Below are 15,320 nucleotides of genomic sequence, written 5' to 3' on the forward strand. Positions count from 1 at the left end.
GAGCATTAACAGCTGAGCTGCCAGAAATGTATTTAAAAACAAGAGAAATCCACGCATAGACGTCCAGGAATTGGTGAAATCTGAAGATTTACGTTGCTGAGCGAACGTACAAACGTTTAAACAATTTAAGCGCCATAGAAATGTGGGACATAAAACTTTGTACACTTAGACGTTTGCGGGTAATATTCTGCACGTGGAAAGTAGTGTGCACATTTATTCTGAACGGCTAGCGGAAGGTGGGTTGGTCAGGAAAGCGATTAACCCAGTGCTAACAGGTGCACAGGCCTATAGTTGCAGGACCAGTCCCAAATATGGACAGATGATGTGTAGATTCTCCCGGTTTCATTGTTCCCATATAGTCCACGGCACTCGTGGAACCCTGTACGCAGTCTTACGTACACTGCAGATTACACGTCTTCCAATTACATTTATAGGCTGGAATACATGTACATTACACTAGGCACTCCGGTTTCCTCCACCGAAAAAGCTGACAGCGGTCATATAAGTGAAACATTCTGGAAAGCGGTGTTAAACAGTCAGTTAATTGAAAGAACGAAACATTTCGGTTATTCGACATGTAAATGCAAATGATCTGGAAGGGAGCAGTGATGAGATCCAGTGGCTCATTTCAGAGTGGCCAAGTTGCAATCGCTACAGCTTTGTTCAGACGATGTGATTGTACACCAGTGGAATGAAAATGCCGACAAATGCTATTTCAGCGCGGCTTAACGGGAGAGGATCGTGGTGTAGTAAAAGCTCTTGCCTTTCAACCTCAATGACGCGAGCATTGGACAGTTTTTTTTGTAGTCCATCTGCTGCTAGTTGCACTGCCTGTGGAGCTTGGTTACAACAAGCAGTCGACGACGCTTGTGTAGCCGTTTGTGCAGTCTGACGTTTGTTGAAGACCACTTTTCTTCCACAAATATGGTGCATGTTCATCTCTGCGCATCACAGAAAGTTACAAACTTTCTGTGGTTTAAACCGGGCACTCCAGTTTACTCCATCCATGAAACTGCAATGGCAGTGCACGCCATTGTGCGGTCTTGCATAGAGTCCACTGGGGGCTACTTACGTTCTACCAATATGTCACACGTGGGATAACTCCTAGTAAGTCGGAAGTTTATACTGCGGAAGCTCTACCGAAACAACTGACAGCCATCCTGGAAGTGAAAATTTGTTGATTATGGTCATAATCAACAATCAACCTTAAGCCTAAACATCATTACGCCACCAGAAAGGGCTTTTTTGTCTCGTGATCGAAAACTCCGAGTAAAAAGTTATAAATGAGGTCACTTGTATGGCTAGTTGAACCATTTCTCCAGTAAAACTACATATGAAAAACAGCCCGCTGAATCTGTGCAATAATGAGGCCATCGAGGTAGGCCTGTGTAGATACCAGTGAATTTGATCAAATAGGTTAGATTTTGATCTTTGTCAATTTGCCAGTAGGCCACTGTGTCAACGTTAAAGTAGGTGGACGGCGTCAATGTTAAGTTCAATGTCGTTATACGCATCTGTTAAAACTAGTTAATTTGCTGTCAAAACAATCTAACATTCGTTATATTACACAACGCAGGTATTCTCATTTCGTTTAAATTAAGGTTGAGCTATGATCCAGGTAGATGTGTTCTGGTCATTTGCCATTGGGGCTTGTTTCGCCGCCAGCGCAGCTGAAGGTTTGAAGAGATCCCGCTCTGCATTTGTTAACAAGTACTTTGTATACACGCTTGTATTTCTGGGGACCATATTTGGACCGTCCGGAGTGTACCTGTTGTGGCAGCACACTGGCTGGGAAACCATGTTTATGTTCGATAGATCCCTACACGGAATATGGACAGCTTTGTTCGCCTCCACGAACGTCACTCAAGGAATCCTGGGCTTCTACTTGGCGTACCGTCGGATCAAGGCTGGTCGAGAGTTGTCTGCCCATACCATGTGGGTTGTCAGCTACTGCTGCATGTTTGCAATTCTGCTGTTTGGTTATGATCGCTTCGTTTACGCAGGTAATCTGTAATCTGTCAGTCTCACCTGATAACGAGTTTCGAATCACTTGGCAAATATGATCTAGTGTGTTAAAGTTTAAAAAGGAACTGATGTGCTAATGTATTATACACGAAGCTTCAATCGATAACAGCATCAAAGATGTCATGTCCTTTCTGATTTTGTAAGAAACAAAATTTTTTGCCAAGTATGTCAACAAGTCATTTCTCATGAAGTTGAAATAGATTAAAATAGTAGCAGGATATATAGGAGTCAATTTTGTTGTCTACTGAATGACTTGTATTTTGATAGAACTTTTCGCTTGCAGGAACGTCTGGTGATTGGAAGAAAGGTGTCAGATATGACATAAGAGACTTCTTTACCTCACAGGTAATATGATATGTAGGCAACACTTGCACATAATTACATACTGGCAAAATAGCTAAATTCACGAAGGTGGACAGTGTAAATCAGATTGTTCATTGGGACTCTGGGTCCATGTTAAGACATTAGGACATCCTCTTCTTGACGGACCTTAGTTCATGGTAAAAAGTTTAAGATGGCATACAACTAAACTTGTTTTGTCAAGAGTGAAAATTTAACTTGTAGGCCTATAATTTATGATCCTCATAATGTTAAAATGAATGAATAAAATAAAAAATCAAATCTGGTTTTGTGGAATATTCCCTTTTTTTCGAAAGGAAAAATTGCGAGGATAAGACTGTCGAACTGTTTTTCTTATTCACATTGAGTTAACAACGGTCCTTTTGCAATAGTAACCAAGAAACTTTTCCACGTGTGACTTACAGACGTATATCATACTAAAGTTGTTCCCAACGCACTTTATGTGAAGCCACTTATAAACAGTGGAGATTCCCTGCATTTGCTTTATGGGATTGTGCGATTAAACCAGCATCTCGGGCTAGTTCAGACAGTAGAACCCATGGACAGGAGATGTTAGAATAGGGGAGGTAACAAAGGGATCAGGTATTGGGTCCAGTTGTTCAAAACTGTCTAAAGATTTAACACCAGATTTAACGTTAAGCCAAGTCTTCAGTTTTGTACCTTGCCCAGAAATAATTGTGTAACAGTATATTAAGTATATGAACTAAATCTGCTATTGTAACCGTAAATATGTTACCTGAATTAATACTGGTATTAGCTAATACCATTTTGAACAACCGGGGCCAGGACTACGCCTCGAGCGGCTCGATCCGCGGATATATACATTGTCTGCATGGTTTTTAACACTCAGTTAAAAAGACTTTCACTTATATGAGGGTGTTTAGGTTTGTCAGTTGGGTGAAACCGATGTGCCTGATATAAACGCCCGTTCTTCGCCCGGTAGGACTACAAGGTGCCTGGCCAACCTTCTGTACATATGAACGAATAAGTGGATATATGAAATATATGTATATATGATCATACGATCAATATACCAGTTTATACCCCATGCTCTCGCCCTTTCTTTAACTTTTTGGCCACGATATTGCTGGAAAGTTGTAAGTGTGGCGTTAAATCTTCACCACTCACCCTTGACTTGTTTCGGTTTCAGATCTTCGCCACTTTGTGTTGCATGGCCAGTTTTGTTCTACCTCCAATATACTACGCAATGATCGTGTGGCCATCTGAGTTCGGTATTTCACAAGACAAAAAGACCGCAATGTTGAACCATGTCATCAAGACTTACGCGAAATGTAGTAGTGTGATGTCTGTGTTGTACCTTGTGCTCCACGTTTTCACGGGTGGTAAGCTCTGGCACTTCGACTTAGGAAGACACCGATTAGTTGCATATATCATTGGACAGTTGATTTTCAGCGTTGCTATTTTCCCACCATTAATGTGCATCGGGACTGTGAACAAAAAACGACCCTAGATAACATTTACATTCATGCGAACGATTTGTTACCTGGCGTCGCACGTTAACTGGCGTCTGGCTTTCCCCTGGCGTCTCAAGTTATCTGGACTCTCCTCTTACATTGCATCTAGGAGACATCAGGTTGGTAGACCTCATACAAGAGTACATGATTCAAAATTATGATATTAGCAAATTTCGTTTGGCTTTTGGTCTTTCACTTGGGATTGTTGAAAACGTACGAAGACAGCTCGACAGCAAAGAACAACTCAGGATTAGAAATTATGTGAACTTTGGTGATATACCTGGGCGTTTTAACTGACAACGGGCATCCGTATCCGAGTTGGTTAACACGCCAGCGCGGCGCAATGAACCAGGAACCTCTTCCCAATGCGGTTGCTCTGAGTTCAAGTCCAGTCCATGCTGGTTTCATCCCTGGCCGTACGTGGGAAGGTCTGCCTGCGACCTGTGGATGACCGTGAGTTTCCCCCTGGCTCTGTCCGGTTTCCTCCCACCATAATGCTGGCCGCCGTCGTATAAGTGGAACATTCTTGAGTATGGCGTTAAACACCAATCAAATAAATAAATAAATGTAACCGATTATGGACGCCAATTAACTTTATCTTATGAAAACAAGACGTTTTGCACGACCATATATATGCTACCAATACAGTAATACTCAACATTTCCCTCCGAGCTTGCCATTGCTAAAACACATTATATAGCAACCAATATATGTATGGCAAAATTTAAACATCAATGACACACGAGATACTGTCTCAAACCCCGGCGCCAATTTCTCCCACTCTCACTGTTCGTGAGACTTAAGTGAAAATTAGTAATCTGTCAACGGCACTTCCAGGTGTGTAGTTTATTGAAGATCACCTGTCTTCCACTAGAAGGGTATGATCACACGTGGAGAAGTATACCAGTAATTTACCAAAGGTCAGTGGATAACCTCTGGCCCTCCGGTTCCTCCGACCAATAAAACTGACCACCATCGTATAAGTGAGAACATATTGACTGTGATATTTAACAGCGATCAAATAAATAAATAAACGTCCGTGCAGTGTGTCAAGCGATCCATCGGTTTTCTTATCATTCTTTATTTATTTACTTGATTGATTTTTTTACACCGTATTCAAGAATATTTCACTTATATGACGGCGGCTAATTCCCACGACCATCAGCAGGTTGCTGGCAGATCTTCCCATGTGCTGCCGTAGAGGAAGCCAGCATGATTTCTGACCATTAAAGCCTTATTCCAATACATTCGGTATTGCCATTTAGGCCTAATCTTTGGACAATATGGATAATTTCCTTCCTCTGATGAATATTTTTATGCGTGCAGCAGAGTCAACGCATAATAGTTTTGAAATAAAACACACAGTACTCTTTAAGTACATATAACTGATATTAGGAATTTTTTGGCACAAAACTGCCAGACAATTTACAACGAATTTATACAGATAAATTGGATGTTGGTTACCACGCCCTTGACACTATCTGGTTTGAGGTCAAAAAGAGACATGCAAGGCCTGTTTGTAGGAAGGTTTATATAGCTTTTTCTCTAGGCCGATGACGTGTGCAAAACAAAAACATGTTCGTACTTGAATCATGATGAAAATCGAAATCATATACGTGTATTTAAGAGGTTAAATGTGCTTGTTTATTTATCACCAAAGCATCACTTGTCGCGAAATTCACGTTAGTTGAAGAACAAGCGTTTGTCATCGTACTCTCTCTTCTCTAAAAAGCCTCGCTTATTACCCATTCCTCGCTTATCGCCAAATCCCCTCTTATCGCCAAATCCCCGTTTGTCACCGAATCCCCGTTTGTCTCCATAACCTCTTCGATTGAAAAATGCTCTTTTGTCTCCGAAGCCTCTTTTGTCGCCGAATCCCCGTTTGTCACCGAAACCTCTCTTGTCACCAAATCCACGCTTGTTGAAAAACAGTCGTTTTTCACCGAATTCTCTTTTGTTTCCAAAACCACGAACGTTCAGGTCTAGTAAACCTTCTTCTCCCAACGCTTCTAACACTCTTTCTCTTTTATCTCCATGTCCTCGTTTGTCACCAAAACCTCGCTTTGGATAAAAGTCTAAGTGTCCTTCTTCTTCACTTTCTTTAATTCCCTCTGCTAAAAGTTCTTCAACTTTTTCCGACAACTCGTCCAGTTTTATCTCGTTTGGCTCGCTGTCTTTCAAAGTGGACTCGCTGTTTGCGCCACAGAGAACGGCGGGGACCAGGAAGACAGCTGATTGGATGAGCAGATAGTGGGCGGAGAGAGCCATCATGGCGGCTTTCATGACAGCGGCACAGGTGGCTTCCAATCCTCGTCTCTAGGGCAACTTCCGCTGGATGCGGTCTGTTTTACGTCACTCTAAAACATAGGTTCAATATACATTTGATTACTGCATTACCTATCTCCTATCCACCACCTCTACCTGGCTAAATAATGGTAAAGATTCCCCATGCATGAGCAGATTCATGTTCCTCTGAATGTGCTTGAGCACGATGGGTTTTGCGTTAATGGGAACCAAACTGTCGCAATAAACCATCACACTTCCCGAAGTACCTGATAAACCTCCTAACAAAGCCACAACCAGAGCTAGATTCGAGCCAGCGACCTCAGAAACGATGATTAGGAATGGTTCGACTGACGCGTGCATTGTTCTTGTGTTCAAAGTGCAAACAAATGCCCTGCAGGGAATTCTACAAGTACAAGAATTAAGTTACCATTTTGCTGAGGGGTAGAAATGTTAACTTTTTGTGAAATTAAAGACATATTAGTATATAGAAAAGGTGGAGAACCTCCAAAGACGAGGGGGTTAGCACGACAGAGCAGCGCAATGACCCAGGAGCCTCTCACCAATACAGTCGCTGTGAGGTCTGTCAGCAATCTGCGGATGGTCGCGGGTTTCCCCTGGACTATGCCTGGTTTCCTCCCACCATACTGCTGGCCGCCGTCGTATAAGTGGAATATTCTTAAGTACGGCGTAAAACACCAATCAAATAAATAAATAAATAAATAGAAAAGACACACTTGACAAACTTGGTCAAAACTCAGTCTAGATGTTCGACAATGGTGTAATAATTACACTCCTTTGAGTTTTTTAAGATCTAAACTGAGCATAATTCTCTTCTAAGTGAATATGGACAGTGTCCAGAATCCCTGGCACTTTCCTACATAACTGTGTCTAATCTGATTAAACCGGGACAGGGGGCATTATATATATATATATAATCGTCGTGTTTAATTAGATCGCCAAGCTGGATATGGGAAGAGCTGAGATACATACATGCATTTTGATTATCGACAACTTATAAGCTAACATGATATGCTATGCGATTAGGCTACCTACTTCATTCATTCGCCTAAAACATTCCTTGCCACCTTCCAACATCATTGAAAACTTTGCATGAGTCCGTCCTAATTTTATACTTTCTTTGGTCTTTGGTGGTTTGTGTTGAACTTCCTTTTTGGAAATTGGCATTGCGATTATTGACTTGGAACGTCCTAGAACCTAACTCGAATAGTCCACGCCATTTGGCATTTTGTCCGACTGTTCGTGGCAAGGCTTTGTAACTAATGTGTAGTTCTGAGCGCATCTCTTCCAATCTCTTTCAAGGATTTAAAGAAATAAAATGAAACATGATGACCTATATGCCTACTTATCACAAACGATATCTACTTTTATACTTATTCTGTATCTAAGGATATGCATTTGATAGACACATGCAGGATGAAAGCACACGATGGCACTTGTATATGTTTTCTGTATACTCAAAAAGTCATTCTTGTCTGTGGACAACGGAGCAAGCCGCCATGCAGAAATAAAGTACATGTAACAGGTCCTTTTGAAAAATAACAATCCTCATGATTACAACAATGCACGGAAAATTTATCTTACTTACACCATGAATGCAGATTGGGCAAATGTTCAGTCCTGCGTATTACTCGATGATACGTCACACAAAGACAACCGAATGACTTGATGATAACACAGCATGTTGAGCAATTCTAGACTAGTGACCTCTAATTAATCTAAGTTAACATCACTTTTCATGGTGCTGGGGGGCGTGTAATTTACCATTTACCAACTATCACACTGTCGTCGCTGCTCTGGATTTTCTCTCTATGCTGTACGTCTTTCATACTTTTAGGTAATTGTTCCCTGTTTGGACCATCTGCATTAGATTCTATGCTTTTGATTATGCCATGCATTTGAAAAATTTTACCCAGTGACGAATAACTGTCAGTATGGCTGCCTTTTATAGCTGGTCATATTGTTGATATGTTTATATGCTTGAGATGGCAAAACATGTTTTTTTAATTAATTACAAGGAGGCTTTGACAAACATAGACCCTAAATGTCATTTTGTTCTCTTCCACGTAAACATGTGGAAATGTGAACATTCGCTAAACATAAAATTATTTCAAAACGCCTTGGTCGCGAAGTAAACATTCAAAATCAGCAAGATTAAGCCTAGGTATGAATAGATTGGGACTTACTATAAGTTCGTAATTATTTCACGTGATAACATGCCGAATTTTTTGATGAGTTACAAATGAAAATTGTAAGAAAATATTTTCTGATGCATATAGGCTTAGTGCTTGGCATTTGATTCTAGACATATTGTTGTATCATCGTTTCTGGGTATAGCACAGATTCCATGCGACAGTTGGTTTGGACCACTCCAGGTTTCCAAGTAACGAGCTAATCGCCAGCCAAACATTCATGATGTGTACTGTATAAACCATTCCACCAACACAAAAAAAAATTTGCGGAGAAGTGATAATACCCATCTGAGGATCAGAAGCGATATCCAGAAAATGAACGTGTAGTCCTAATAACGATACTGGCGTTACCTAGAAAAGCTTTCTTAACCACATCTACCATTCTGCTATGTTCAGCTAATTGGACTGTGCCCTCTCTGATCATCAGAGGGACATTGCCTGTTCCCGGTAAAAGCTATACCGGTCATCTACCTCTTTTTCTAAATGACATCAACATGTACCAATCTGATATACCACAGATGAAGGAGAACAGGTTAAATTGAATAACAGGAATACATGAAGTGTATCAGTATATCGGACAAAATTCTGTAAACGGTTTTTGTATCAGGATATAAGGATTAAAATAAACATTGCACCTGATGAAGTTAATTTACGTGAAGTCATATACATGTATGTACATTAAGGCATTATTATATTACGTATGGACCTATATACATGTATATATACACGCTTAACACATGTTCCAAATAAAAAAAGTATCTTTTACAAACGAAAATGTCTTACTTTTTATGTGAAGTCCTTATAGCAGCATTTCATCGGCGTCCCGCCTATGGGGTCCTGTCTCACTAACAGGATGATCCTTGCTGTTCTGTATCGCCTCGGCAGCTCCTTGCAGTACTCTCAGAGACAGAGCTTATATTCGCGAAGACATTACAATTTGTCCGCCCGCGAGAAGCCCACTCCTTCTTATAACCGGGAATAAACTACTGGATTAAGTTCCCGGGAACGAATGACGCGGCCTCTAGAGGGATTCGACCACTACAGTTTGTTGCAGATTTGCTTGATTAAATTATCTTGGTCTCCCGTCCCATCTTGTATTGATTAGTGATGATAAATACTCACCTCTTAACAGCTACTGCAATCGTGAGGGAAGGAGGACCAGTTAGAGCTCTTTCCTTATGAGTACTTCATTTCTTTCCAGACTTAATGAGGTGTAGAATGAAAGTTTGAGTGTGTGGCACGATTTCTGATGTGAATTCTAAATAGAAACAACGCTTACATGCTAAGGGTTTTATCTTTCGAGGATGTGCATGCATTCACCGTTCCGATTTAGACAACCAAAGACTTTTGTTTCAAGCTGCGTATCATTGAGAAGTATAAGTTCTATACCGGTATTTGTATACTTTTCATATCTTTTTATAATACTTTTTATATTCAAACAAATGCAGCAACGAGAACCCCCTGTAAGAATAATAAGAGATTAATAAAGACACACTTATAAATCTGAAACAGGCTGTGGCGAATTATGGCGAGTGGGAAGAAATCCTCATATTGTCTTGATTTATTGCTTTGATATAATAGAAATACCTGACGGATTTACAAAGCAGTGAGCTAGGCATCTGGATTTATGCAACTGATTGACAATATAATGCAATATGGCGCCTATGATGTACACGTATATATATCTGACCGAGATGTATAAATTACGGGATTTGAAGATGTATGTACAAGGGGAAGAACTGCCACCACAAAGAGAACAGTAGACACAGGTGTCACTGCAATATGCAGTTTACTGATTTTGTTTGCCCCCAGCAATAGTGGCTCGGATCCAAGTTGAAAGCATCTTGTAAGCATTACCATTACCAATTTACCCACAGAAGACATCGCATAGGCAGGGATGAACAAAGGAGAAAACAGCAGATAACAGGATTACTTTAAGCCGGGAATGTTTTTCATTGCCGTGTAAGATTGAATTTTTCGAAAAAGCGGCCGGTCAAATGCACTATAACATTAATCTCACAACGTACTACTGTCATGAGATCTGTTTTAATTCTTTCATTCGTTTATGAACGTAATGAAGTCCATAATCGTCCATATTAGGACTGTTACCCTCACGTTTGACAAAGATTAGACAGTTCAAAAAGGATTGCGAAGCTAGACATTTTCTGAGTTCTTTTTAACACTTGTTTCCTTTCCTTTCTTGGTAAATCTTCTAGGAAGTATTCGTGGTTTAATTGCGGTAGCGAAGATGAACAAAACTAATGATTGTCATCCTCTAAAGGCAACGCGTGGACACTGGGCAAGCTGTAAGTTTACAGCATGAAAGTCCGATCACAACCAAAGCTGAGTATCGATGTAGACCTATATCGACATTAATCCACTCTACTGTTTAGCTAAGAACAAAGAATACCTCAACGAAAAGCCTTCCATAACTTTGGTCTTAAAAGTGATCATTTAGGGGGCCTACATTTAGTACGGGTTTCAGGTGTACAGTTTAAATAATGTATAGGCTTGTTTGTATACGTGTTCAGAATGTATGTATGTTTGGGGTTTTACGTCGTACTTAACAATTTTGCAGTCATACATGTATGACGTCGAGGATTCATTTGGTATGTGTACATGTTATGTGCATTCTTGTGGCAGGACAAACTCCATGCTGCCAACAGAGTGCTGCCGCCAATGAAGCACCATGCCCAAGACACAAAACATGACACTCCACCCAGCCATAATATACTGACACCAGGTAACATGTACTACTTTTGTATGACCCAATCCGGATTTGATCCTGGGTCTCCCTACTTCGAGGCGGGCAATCATACATTTAGAGGTCGAGTTACATATTCATTGTATATATAACCGTACTAAAATCTACGTATACATAAGATGCATTTGCAACATAGCAGGCAAATTTATCATGCCGATCGAATACTCTCGGCGGGGTTAACACAGTTAGCAACCACTTTCCTGGACGCTAATCCTGGAAGATAATCATCCGGTGGAAAGGAGAAGAATATTGATTCCCAAACCCTTAAATTCATTTGTAGCCCTTGTTTGCTCCTGAAGTTGGGCCAATGTAAAGCTTCATCACTGAACGTGTGCAAATATCAATGTACCACTCTCCCCGGTACATGTATATATAAGTGCAAAAATGCAACGCTGCAAGTTTTTAAAACATACATGTAGTTAACTATTTTAAAGCATTTACCTTATGGTTGAACAACCCATTGTTGAGCATTAGTCACAGGTAGTTGTACTGTGTCTTCAAAACATCAGTCACTGTATAAATAAATAAGCAATACATGTATGTATGCTTGGGGTTCAACGTCGTACTTAACAATCTTTCAGTCAAATGTCGACGAGGAGCCATTAAATATGTGTACATATATTGTGTCTTCTTGTGGTAGGGTGAGTCCATGCCGCCAAAATGTTGCCGCCGCTGAAGTATCATGCCGAAGACACCAGACATGACACCCAACCACTCGCATTATACTGACATCGGGCCAACCAGTTATGTTTCCTTACTCTAACCTCTGAGTGCTGAGCCCCAAGTGAGGCAGCAGCAAGTACCATTTTTAAAGTCTTTGGCATGACCCGACCCGGTTTTGATCTTGAGGTCTCCCGACTTTGAGGCGGAATCTCTAACCATTAAAAGCGATAATAAATAAATAAACAAACAGAGATCGTATACTCTATATTTTGCACGTGCTTGAAAATGGTGAACAAGATTAACCAGACTGTATTTGTTTGTTATTTCAGTGTTTATTCGTAACGCCTAACTGTAACTATACGTTGATCATGTCTGGTGATTATTACTATTGACGTTCCAGACGATGTGTAGATATCATTACAGCGCAATAAGCTGGACCTATCAATGATGGAAATGTGGCACAGTGAAAAGATTGCATTCAATCTAGATTGTTTAGGAAATACCTGCGTATGTATAATCAAAATGAACTCTCAAAAGAGCTGCAGGAATGAAACTGGATAAAATTTACGTCCAGGGTAAAATACTACCAGGAATGTCAGTTTTGATTTTTGACTTCATTCCAACTTTGAAATGTGTTTTAAACGCTTATTTTTAGACCTGATAAGTTAAGATAAATGAGTATTATCTTAAAAGGTTTCTGTCATGAGTAAATAGTGGAAATAAAATTCAGAATATGGCGGTTAGAAATTGGTCTGAGAGTATAATTCACTTTATAATCAAAACTGTATAAGCACTGGGCGACCAAACTACATTCTTGTGTATTCTTTCATATATGATTAACTTTATATGGCATCAGATCCTCGGTCAAAAGTGACCAAACGGCAAACTAAGTACCGTAAGCAGTAATGATGAATAGAGCCAGTGTCACGTGACCGAGGTATCACGTGAACTTGGTTTCATGCAACCAGGGTAAAACCAGCAGAGTGACCAAAGTGACCGAGGGCGGGTTGTACCCTCGGTGTAGTATACTGATTCAGTGAGGCAGCACTGTAATACTAAAAATGCTGTTCTTCTTCAAGAAAAAGTCTTCATGATACGGCCGATATAATATTCAAACCAACGCTGAACATTACCAAACGAAGGAAAACCAATCAAAGTAAATTTCCATAGCATAGAGCATTAGCAAAATTGTTTACAACCATAATTGTTTTATGGTCGGTCTAATAGTGAAAATATATCATGCCAGAATTTCATGCATAAAAGGTTTAAAAGAAAACACAATAGATAATAGTTATTTAAGAAGAGGGTTGAAAACAGATCCAAAAGACATTTCTATTCTCATATCCTTGGTAACTTTATACAAAGCCAAGGAGGCGCCGTGCTGGGGAAAACCGAAAATACGACGTCGCGTCGCCCGTACCCATGGGCCACGTTCATATGCGTAAAAGGTATATAAACAGGGTTCGGGTGACGTCAGCGAAAACAGGTACTTTCTCAGGCTACAGGAAAAAAAACTGGATAACATGGTGGCGCTTTCGATTCATTCAACGTATGCCTGTTTCCTCACTTTGGAGCTTAATGCGGAGTACTTTCTCGATGCATATCTAAATTTTGTCCAGTGTTGTCCATTCTTTTAAGACAAATCCATATTTATGACATACAAATTCACCAGTGGTAAGGGAATCATGGGGCGTTTATGGCCCACGCAAATGGCACAATGTATACGTTTACTGGGCAGTTGTGAGGGTTTGGGGCAGAAGGTACGTTGCGGAATTACTGCACGTTTTGAATGTGTCTGGCCATTACGAGGGGATATTCGGGACCACATCAAGGTGCGCTCTTGTTCCTAGAGAGGATTAGATGGCGATCTGCTGTTATACCATCTGTCATCCAAACCTCCTGTCCAAGATTACCATGGGATCCACCGGATCTGCCTCTCTAGTTCGTCCATTCCGAAACGCATTTACAGTCCGTCGCGGAGTTAGAACAGGCGTAATCAGGTCGTCAGCTCAAATTACGTGTGCTGTTTGTAAACTAGTCACCAAGCAGGAGTAATGTGGTCAACCGAATTGCCGGGGCCATAATTAATTCTCTGCAATTGATTTGCAGCAGTTGATAGCCTATCTCGGTTAGGAGCTGTGCGTGGGATACTATATGTAGGCCTATACATGTAGAAGGGCGAGAAGCTTCTTGAGATCGTCTGATGAAATACCACGCATGAGGATTGCAGTGAGCCCTTTCCTTTCCTGCTGCGCAACATCTTGGATTAACAACACTCGGAAATGCCATATTTCTCGCAGGCAATTTCCTTTATTACTTGCAAAAGACCAGTGGTTCACACCGGTTTCCTCTGCCCATTGATCATACTGACCGTTGGTTTTCAAATATGTACAGATGAAACATGTTCTTATGTACGTCAAACCCAAATCAACTGGAAATAAATAACTATTGTAAAAGCTAGAATATAAATGAATAGCTATTGTAAACGTTAGAATATGAACAGCATTTAATCAGACAATTGCTGGCTTTTCGAATTCCAAGAACACTTGTAAAAAGATTATAGTGATACGGATGAAGTGGTTGAAATAATATTAGGACTAATTCGCAGAAATATCTTGATCCAGTCTCGTCATTATTTGAGCCAATGACGCTTGGAAGAAAAACTTTTCTATTACATATTGTCGAATACATCTCCTAGAATGTCGTCTCTAGGATGGCGTACACTATATATGCCATGAACATGTCCGCCACCACCCCAGCCTTATACCAAGAGAACACCGGATCTCCATGAAACTCCACCCATTCTGGATACCAATACACTACACGTAGATGGCCAATTGGTATACCCTATTTCTTCTAATTTTGGGGACACCTGGTCTGCTCATTTCAGCCAATATAAACGTAATTGTATCGAGAATATTGAGTTTCTTTTTTCTCACATGGTTAAATCATCTAATGAACAACATACTCATATCAAGGCTGGTAAAGAAATGTAATACTCTACTTTCAACACTACTACTATCTGTCCCAAAATTTGGAAGAGTTAGGGAATACTTTCCTTATTAAAGCCTAGCTACCATTATTTTTCTTAGCGCCTGCTGCGTGGTTCCGACAGGCTTCGAACTCTGAACTCATTGTTAGCATAACCGTTGGCGCAAGGCTCATAACTCTAATACCACATTCCTACAACTTATCCATTCCAACTTATCAACTTCACAAAGCAGAGCTGGTACTGTTGGTACATAAATTCGTGATCACACCTTGATGTGGTTCATACAGTGTATGTAACACTCCAATACAGTGTACAGCTCATACAGTGTATGTAACACTCCAATATAGTGTACAGTTAATACAGTGTAGTGTACAGTTCATACAGTGTATGCAACCACTCCAATAGTGTACAGTTCATACAGTGTATGCAACACTCATGCAAAATATAATACATACAAAGCTGGACCACTGACCTTAGAAGTGTGACGACAACATCTATGTATATCAGAACAAATACACAAAACCACTGAATTATTGGAATATCGA

This window comes from Liolophura sinensis, chromosome 1 (assembly GCF_032854445.1).
Source record: "Liolophura sinensis isolate JHLJ2023 chromosome 1, CUHK_Ljap_v2, whole genome shotgun sequence".
In the NCBI taxonomy this organism is placed as follows: Eukaryota; Metazoa; Mollusca; class Polyplacophora; order Chitonida; family Chitonidae; genus Liolophura; species Liolophura sinensis.